This window comes from Oryctolagus cuniculus, chromosome 17, assembly GCF_051225735.1.
Source record: "Oryctolagus cuniculus isolate XC-2025 breed Fujian yellow rabbit chromosome 17, ASM5122573v1, whole genome shotgun sequence".
NCBI lineage: Eukaryota > Metazoa > Chordata > Mammalia > Lagomorpha > Leporidae > Oryctolagus > Oryctolagus cuniculus.
In genome coordinates, this window is record NC_142883.1 from 50,110,961 (window position 1) to 50,120,870 (window position 9,910).

Genomic DNA, 9,910 nt, shown 5'->3' on the forward strand with positions numbered 1-9,910 from the left:
CACAAAGTGAAATATATTGTTTGAGTACTCGTTATAGCATTAAATCTCAATGCACAGCACATTAAGGACAGAGATGCTACATGAGGAGTAAGTGCACAGTGACTCCTGTTGTTGACTTTACCAATTGACACTCCTGTCTATGGCATCAGTAATCTCCCTATGCTCCAGTCATGAGTTTCCAAGGCTATGGAAGCCCTCTGAGTTCTCCGATTCTTATCTTGTTTAGACAAGGTCATAGTCAAAGTGGAGGTTCTCTCCTCCCTTCAGAGAAAGGTACCTCCTTTGAAGACCTGTTCTTTCCACTGGGATCTCACTCACAGAGATCTTTTGCCAGAGTGTCTTGGCTTTCCATGCCTGAAATACTCTCATGGGCTTTTCAGCCAGATCCAAATGCCTTTAGGGCTGATTCTGAGGCCAGAGTGCTATTTAGGACATCTGCCATTCTATGAGTCTGCTGAGTATCTCACTTCCCATGTTGGATCACTCTCCCCTTTATTTATTCTATCGGTTAGTGTTAGCAGGTACTAGACTTGTTTATGTGCTCCCTTTGACTCTTAGTCCTTTCATTATGATCAATTGTGAACTGAAATTGATCACTTGGAATAGTGAGATGGCATTGGTACATGCCACCTTGATGGGATTGAATTGGAATCCCCTGGTATGTTTCTAACTCTACCATTTGGGGCAAGTCAGCTTGAGCATGTCCCAAATTATACATCTCTTCCCTCTCTTATTCCCACTCTTATGTTTAACAGGGATCACATTTCAGTTAATTTTCAACACTTAAGAATAACTGTGTATTAATTACAGAATTAAACCAGTCATATTAGGTAGAACAGACAAAAAAACTACTAAGAGGGATAATGTATTAAGTTGTTCATTAACAGTCAGGGCTATGCTGATCAAGTCACCGTTTCCCATAGTGTCCATTTCACTTCAACAGGTTTCCTTTTTGGTGTTCAGTCAGTTGTCACCGATCAGGGAGAACATATGGTATTTGTCCCTTTGGGATTGGCTTATTTCACTCAGCATGATGTGTTCCAGATTCCTCCATTTTGTTGCAAATGACTGGATTTCGTTGTTTCTTACTGCGGTATAGTATTCTAAAGAGTACATATCCCATAATTTCTTTATCCAGTCTACCGTTGATGGGCATTTAGGTTGGTTCCATGTCTTAGCTATTGTGAATTGAGCTGCAATAAACAGTAGGCTGCAGACCGCTTTTTTGTTTGCCAATTTAAATTCCTTTGGGTAAATTCCAAGGAGTGGGATGGCTGGGTCGAACGGTAGGGTTATCTTCAGGTTTCTGAGGAATCTCCAGACTGACTTTCATAGTGGCTTGACCAGTTTGCATTCCCACCAACAGTGGGTTAGTGTCCCTTTTTCCCCACATCCTCGCCAGCATCTGTTGTTGGTAGATTTCTGTATGTGAGCCATTCTAACCGGGGTGAGGTGAAACCTCATTGTGGTTTTGATTTGCATTTCCCTGATTGCTAATGACCTTGAACATTTTTTCATGTGCCTGTTGGCCATTTGGATTTCCTCTTTTGAAAAATGTCTATTGAGGTCCTTGGCCCATCTCTTAATTGGGTTGTTGGTTTTGTTTCTGTGGAGTTTCTTGATCTCTTTGTAGATTCTGGTTATTAACCCTTTATCTGTTGCATAGTTTGCAAATATTTTTTCCCATTCTGTCGGTTGTCTCTTCACTCTCCTGACTGTTTCTTTTGCAGTACAGAAACTTCTCAATTTGATGCAATCCCAATAGTTGATTTTGGCTTTGACTGCCTGTGCCTCCCGGGTCTTTTCCAGAAATTCTTTGCCTGTGCCAATATCTTGAAGGGTTTCTCCAATGTTCTCTAGTAACTTGATGGTGTCAGGTCGTAGATTTAGGTCTTTAATCCATATTGAGTGGATTTTTGTGTAAGGTGTAAGGTAGGGGTCTTGCTTCATGATTCTGCACGTGGAAATCCAGTTTTCCCAGCACCATTTATTGAATAGACTGTCCTTGCTCCAGGAATTAGTTTTAGATCCTTGATCAAATATAAGTTGGCTGTAGATGTTTGGGTTGATTTCTGGTATTTCAATTTTGTTCCATTGGTCTATCCATCTGTTTCTGTACCAGTACCATGCTGTTTTGATTACAACTGCCCTGTAGTATGTCCTGAAATCTGGTATTGTGATGCCTCCGACTTTGTTTTTGTTGTACAAGATTGCTTTAGCTATTCGAGGTCTCTTGTGCCTCCATATAAATTTCAGCACCATTTTTTCCAGATCTGAGAAGGTCTTCGGTATCTTGATTGGTATTGCATTGAATTTATAAATTGCTTTTGGGAGAATGAACATTTTGATGATATTGATTCTTCCAATCCATGAGCATGGAAGATTTTTCCATTTCTTGGTATCCTCTTCTATTTCTTTCTTTAAGGTTTTGTAATTTTCATCGTAGAGATCTTTAACGTCCTTGGTTAAGTTTATTCCAAGGTATTTGATTGTTTTTGTAGCTATTGTGAATGGGATTGATCTTAGAAGTTCTTCCTCAGCCATGGCATTGTCTGTGTATACAAAGGCTGTTGATTTTTGTGCATTGATTTTATACCCTGCTACTTTGCCAAAATCTTCTATGAGTTCCAATAGTCTCTTAGTAGAGTTCTTTGGGTCCCCTAAATAAAGAATCATGTCATCTGCAAAGAGGGATAGTTTGAGTTCTTCCTTCCCAATTTGTATCCCTTTAATTTCTTTTTCTTGCCTAGTAGCTCTGGCTAGAACCTCCAGAACTATATTGAATAGCAGTGGTGAGAGTGGACATCCCTATCTGGTACCAGATCTCAGTGGAAATGCTTCCAACTTTTCCCCATTCAATAGGATGTTGGCCGTGGGTTTTTCATAGATTGCTTTGATTGTATTGAGGAATGTTCCTTCCATACCCAGTTTGCTTAGAGTTTTCATCATTGAAAGGGTGTTGTTTGTATTTTATCAAATGCTTTCTCAGCATCTATTGAGATAATCATATGGTTTCTCTTCTGCAGTCTGTTAATGTGGTGTATCACATTGATTGTCTTGCGCACATTAAACCATCCCTGCATACCAGGGATAAATCCCACTTGGTCTGGGTGGATGATCTTTCTGATGTGTTGTTGCATTCTATTGGCGAGAATTTTATTGAGGATTTTTGCATCTATGTTCATCAGGGATATTGGTCTGTAATTCTCTTTCAGTGCTGCATCTTTTTCTGGCTTAGGAATTAAGGTGATGCTGGCTTCATAGAAAGAATTTGGGAGGATTCCCTCTTCTTCAATTGTTCTGAATAGTTTGAGAAGAATTGGAGTTAGTTCTTCTTTAAATGTCTGGTAGAATTCAGCAGTGAATCCATCTGGTCCTGGGCTTCTTTTTGTTGGGAGGGCCTTTATTACTGTTTCAATTTCTGTCTCAGTTATGGGTCTGTTTAGGTTTTCTATGTCTTCCTGGTTCAATTTAGGTAGGTTGCATGTGTCCAGGAATCTATCCATTTCTGATAGGTTTCCCTGTTTGCTGGCATACAAGTCCTTGTAGTAATTTCTGATGATTCTTTTTATTTCTGTGGTGTCTGTTGTTACATTTCCTTTTTCATCTCTGATTTTATTGATTTGGGTCTTTTCTCTTCTTTTTTTAGTTAGTTGGGCCAATGGGGTGTCAATTTTGTTTATTTTTTCAAAAAACCAGCTCCTCGTTTGGCTGATTTTTTGTAATGTTTTTCTTGATTCAATCCTGTTGATTTCTTCTCTGATTTTAATTATTTCTCTTCTCCTACTAGATTTGGGTCTGGTTTGCTGTAGGTTTTCTAGATCCTTGAGGTGAATTGAAAGCTCATCTATTTGGTGCCTTTCCAATTTCTTGATGTAGGCACCTATTGATATAAGCTTTCCTCTTAACACTGCTTTTGCTGTATCCCATAAGTTTTGGTATGTTGTGCTGTTATCCTCATTTACTTCCAGAAAAATTTTCATTTCTCTTTTAATTTCTTCTATGACCCATTGTTCATTCAGGAGCATGTTGTTCAATCTCCATGTGTTTGCATATGCTCTAGGGATTCCTGAGTTGCTAATTTCTAACTTCATTCCTTTACGGTCTGAGAAGCTGCATGGTATGATTCTAATTCTTTTGAATTTGCTGAGACTTGCTTTATGGCCTAGTATGTGGTCAGTCCTAGAGAAGGTTCCATGTACTGCTGAGAAGAATGTAAAATCTTTAGCTGTAGGATTGAAAGTTCTGTATATATCTGTTAGATCCATTTGGGCTATAGTGTCGTTTAAATCTACTGTATCCTTGTTGATCTTCTGTCCTATTGATCTGTCTATTTCTGAGAGTGGAGTATTGAAGTCCCCCAGTACTATTGTATTGGGGTCTAAGTCTCCCTTTAAGTCCGTTAACAAATCTTTTAGATAAACCGGTGCCCTGTAGTTAGGTGCATATACATTGATAATTGTTATATCTTCCTGTTGAATTGATCCCTTAATCATTATATAGTGTCCCTCTTTGTCTCTCTTAACGGTTTTTGTGGTAAAGTTTATGTTGTCTGATATTAAGATGGCTACGCCCATTCTTTTTTCATTTCTGTTGGCATGGTATATCTTTTTCCAGCCTTTCACTTTCAGTCTGTATGGATCTTTGTTGGAAAGATGTGTTTCTTGTAAGCAGCAAATAGATGTGTTTTGTTCCTTAACCCAATCAGCCAATAGGTGTCTTTTAACTGGACAGTTCAGGCCATTCACATTCAATGTGACTAATGATAAGTGGTAACTTTGCCCTGCCATTTGCCAAAGATAAGTTCTAATATATGCTTTGAATTCCCTGTGATCTTTTGCTGTGAGGTTTCCTTCCTTGGTTTCCTTCCTTTACCTTCTTTCATATTGATGACTGTGTTTCTTTGTTTCTGTGTGTAACACATCTTTAAGCATTTTTTGCAGGGCTGGACGAGTGGCAACAAATTCTTTCAATTTCTCTTTGTTGTGAAAGGTCTTTATTTCACCTTCATTCACAAATGAGAGCTTAGCAGGATATAATATTCTGGGCTGGCAGTTTTTCTCTCTTAGTACCTGGGCTATATCTCGCCATTCCCTCCTAGCTTGTAGAGTTTCTGATGAGAAGTCAGCTGTGAGTCTGATTGGAGATCCTCTGAGAGTAATCTGACGTTTCTCTCTTGCACATTTTAGGATCTTTTCTTTATGTTTCACTCGTGTTCCAGCGCTGGTGTGTTGAGTCTGCCGCTGGTGTCCCGAACTGTGGGCTCCCACGCTCTCCACGCAGGTCCGCTCCCCTTCCAGCGCCGATGTGTGGACTCGGAGCCCTGGACGTCCCAAGCCTCCCCGCTGTTGTCTGTGTGGCACGCACTCCCCTTCGAGCACTGGCGCGCAGACCCTGCGGCTTCTGCGGCTCGGTCCCGCAGCTCGGCTTCCACACGGTGGGCGACCTTGTTCTCCCAGTAGGTCCTCCGATTCACGGCCACTCGATCCAGAAGAGTTTCCTCTGCAATATTTTCCTGGTTCTTTTTTCTGAGGCTACCATAACTCCCCTTTTATTAAACTAAATTTTCCCGGACTATCGGCGCATGCCCTCACTATTCCGCCATCTTGGCTCCGCCTAAACTTTTATTTCCAGATTGATCTTACAAATTGTTTCTCAGCCATTGAATTGTGTATACAAAAACCATTGATTTTTAGACCTGGAACTTTGCCAAACTTTCTTATGAGTTCCAATAATCTCTTAGTGTAGTGTTTTGGTTCCCCTATGTATAGATTCATGTCAGCAGCAAACAAGGATAACTTGACTTCCTGCTCGCTTGATTTGTATCCCTTTGATTTCTTTTTCTTGCCTTATGGCTCTGGCTAAAACTTTCAGGACTAGATTGAGTAGCAATGGTGAAAGTGGGCATCCTGTGTGGTACCAGATCTTATTGGAGATGCTTGGGACTTTCCCCACTCGGTATGATGCTGGCCATGGGTTTGTGGTGTATTTCCTTGACTATGTTGAGGAATGTTCCTTCTATATCCAATTTGTTTAGTTTTTTTTTTTATTGCAAAAGGATATTGTATTTTATCAAATGCTCTCTCTGTATCTATTTAAAGAATCATAATTTTTAGTCTTCAGTACATTAATGTGATCTGTCACATTGATTGGTTTGTGTGTGTTGAACTATCCCTGCATACCAGGATAAATCCCTGGTATGGTCCAGGTGGGTGATCTTTCTGATGTGTTGTTGGATCCATTTAGCTAGAACTTTGGAGATATTTGCATCTATGTTCATCAAGGATATTGGTCTATAGTTCTTTTTCTTTATTGTATCTTTTTCTGATTTGGGCATTAAGGTGATGCTGGCTTCATAAAGGAGTTTGGGGAGATTCTCTCCTTTTAAATTATTTTGAATAGTTTGAGAAGAATTGGAATAAGTTCTTCTTTAAAAGTTTGGTAGGAGTTCGATGGGTAGCGGGAGCGGAGAGTGGATCCCAGAGAGCCCTGAGCAGCCCCACCGCCGCCGCCGGCCTAGTTATCATCACACCCGGGGAGGAGCCGCAGCTGCCGCAGCCGGCCCCAGTCACCATCACCGCAACCATGAGCAGCGAGGCCGAGACCCAGCAGCCGCCCACCACCCCCGCCCTCAGCGCCACCGAAACCAAGCCCGGCACCACCAGCAGTGGCGCATGGAGCGGTGGCCCAGGTGGCCTCACATCGGCGGTGCCCGCAGGCGGGGACAAGAAGGTCATCGCAACGAAGGTTTTGGGAACAGTAAAATGGTTCAATGTAAGGAACGGATATGGTTTCCCATCAACAGGAATGACACCCAGGAAGACGTATTTGTACACCAGACTGCCATAAAGAAGAATAACCCCAGGAAGTACCTGCGCAGTGTAGGAGATGGAGAGACTGTGGAGTCTGATGTTGTTGAAGGAGAAAAGGGTGCGGAGGCAGCAAATGTTACAGGTCCTGGTGGAGTTCCAGTGCAAGGCAGTAAATATGCAGCAGACCGTAACCATTATAGACGCTACCCACGTCGTAGGGGTCCTCCACGCAATTACCAGCAGAATTACCAGAACAGTGAGAGTGGGGAAAAGAATGGGGCATCGGAGAGCGCTCCCAAAGGCCAGGCCCAACAACGCCGGCCCTACCGCAGGCGAAGGTTCCCACCTTACTACATGCGGAGACCCTATGGGCGTCGACCACAGTATCCCAACCCTCCTGTGCAGGGAGAAGTGATGGAAGGTGCTGACAACCAGGGTGCAGGAGAACAAGGTAGACCAGTGAGACAGAATATGTATCGGGGTTATAGACCACGATTCCGCAGAGGTCCTCCTCGCCAAAGACAGCCAAGAGAGGACGGCAATGAAGAAGATAAGGAAAACCAAGGAGGTGAGACCCAGGGCCAGCAGCCACCTCAGCGTCGGTACTGCCGCAACTTCAACTACCGACGCAGACGCCCAGATAACCCTAAACCACAAGACGGCAAAGAGACAAAAGCAGCCGATCCACCAGCTGAGAATTCGTCCGCTCCCGAGGCTGAGCAGGGCGGGGCTGAGTAAATGCCGGCTTAACATCTCCACCATCATCCGGTTTAGTCATCCAACAAGAAGAAATGAATATGAAATTCCAGCAATAAGAAATGAACAAAAGATTGGAGCTGAAGACCTTAAGTGCTTGCTTTTTGCCCATTGACCAGATTACTAGAACTATCTGCATTATCTATGCAGCATGGGGTTTTTATTATTTTTACCTAAAGATGTCTCTTTTTGGTAACGACAAACGTGTTTTTTAAAAAAAGCCTGGTTTTTCTCAATACACCTTTAAAGGTTTTTAAATTGTTTCATATCTGGTCAAGTTGAGATTTTTAAGAACTTCATTTTTAATTTGTAATAAAAGTTTACAACTTGATTTTTTCAAAAAAGTCAACAAACTGCAAGCACCTGCTAATAAAGGTCTTAAATTAAAAAAAAAAAAGTTTGGTAGAGTTCAGCATGAAGCCACCTGGCCCTGGGCTTTTCTTTTTTTTAAATTTCTTTTTATTTTTTAATTTTTATTTGACAGGTAGAGTTAGACAGTGAGAGAGAGACAGAGAGAAAGGTCTTCCCTCTGTTGGTTCACCACCCTCACCCCACCCCCCCTCAATGGCCACTACGGCTGACATGCTGTACCGATCTGAAACCAGGAGCCAGGTGCTTCCTCCTGGTCTCCCATGTGGGTGCAGGGCCCAAGCACTTGGGCCATCCTCCACTGCCTTCCCAGGCCACAGCAGAGAGCTGGATTAGAAGAGGAGCAACCGAGACTAGAACCCGGCGCCCATATGGGATGCTGATGAAGCAGGCAGAGGATTAACCAAGTGAGCCACAGTGCTGGCCTGGCCCTGGGCTTTTCTGTGTTAGGAGGGTATTTATGACCAATTCAGTCTCTGTCTTGGTTATTGGTCTGTTTCTTCTAGATTTGTCAATTTGTTGGCATATAACTGTTTGTATTAATTCCTGATTATTCTTTTTTATTTTTGTGGTATCCATTGGAACATTGCCTTTTTCATCTCTGATTTTATTATTTTAGGCCTCTTTTTTTTTTCTAGGTCCTTGAGCTGCATTTTTAGAACATTTATTTGATACCTTTCCAATTTCTTGATATGGGTACTAATGGCTATAAACTTTCATCTTAAAACTGCTTTTGCTACCTCTCATAAGTTTTTTTAAAAGATTTATTTATTTATTATTTGAAAGGCAGAGTTACAGAGAGGCAGAGGCAGAAAGACAGAAAGAGAGAGAGAGAGAAAGAAAGAGAGATATGTCTTCCATCTGTTGGTTCATTGCAGATCTGGGTTGATCTGAAGCTTGGAGCCTGGAGCTTCTCCCAGGTCTTCCACGTGGGTACAGGGGCCCAAGGACTTGGGCCATCTTCTACTGCTTTCCCAGGCCATAGCAGAGAGCAGGATGGGAAGAGGAACAGCCAGGACTAGAACTGGTGCCCATATGGGATGCCAGCACTGCAGGCGGAGGATTAACCTACTATGTCATAGTACTGGCCCCCAGAATTTCTTAAATTGTTAATTTCCAGCTTCATTCCACTGTGGTCAGGAAAGATACATGGTATGATTTAAATTTTTTTTGAATTTTTTGAGATTTGCTTTATGGCCTAGCATATGGTCTATCCTAGAGGAAGTTCCATGCGCTAATGAAAAGACTGTGTGCTCTTGAGTTATGGGACGAAATGTTCTGTAGATATAATTAGGTCCATTTGGTCCATGGTGTAGATTAGCTCTGTTGTTTCTTTGTTGATTTTCTGTGTAGTTGATCTGTACATTGCTGAAAGTCGCTTGCTGATATCCCCCATTATTATTGATTTCGAGTTTATGTCTCTCTCTAAATCCTTTAACATTTGTTTTATTTTTCTAAGATGTATTTATTTACATGAAAGGCAAAGTTACAGAGAGTCAGAGGCAGGGAGGGAGAGAGAAGGTCTTCCATCTGCTGGTTCATCCTCAGATGGCCACAATGGTTGGAGCTGGGCCGATCTGAAGCCAGGAGCCAGGAGCTTCTTCCAGGACTCCCATGTGGGTGCAGAGGTCCAAGCACTTAGGCCATCTTCTGCTGCTTTCCCAGGTCATCAACAGGGAGCTAGATTGGAAATGGAGCAGCCAGGACTCGAACCGGAGCCCATAGAGGATGCCAGCACTGCAGGCAGCAGCTTTACCTGCTATGCCACAGTGCCAGCCCCTAACATTTGTTTTAAATAAGCAGGTGTCCCAGCATTGGGTGCCTGTACATTTACTATAGCCATATCTTCCTGTTGAATTGAATTGAATCATTACATAATACCATTCTTTGTTTCTCTTTTTATAAAAGATTTATTTATTTGAAAGTCAGAGTTAAACAGAGAGAGGAAAGGCAGAAAGAGGTCTTCCATCTGC

General features: G+C 42.1%; 1 pseudogene across 1 annotated transcript; it reads left to right on the plus strand.

The window, feature by feature from the left end:
- Nucleotides 1–6,570: 6,570 nt before the first annotated feature.
- LOC100352196 (Y-box-binding protein 1 pseudogene) lies at nucleotides 6,571–7,897 on the plus strand (annotated as a pseudogene). The gene has a single exon (XR_016224133.1). The product of XR_016224133.1 is annotated as a Y-box-binding protein 1 pseudogene (transcript).
- Nucleotides 7,898–9,910: the final 2,013 nt, after the last annotated feature.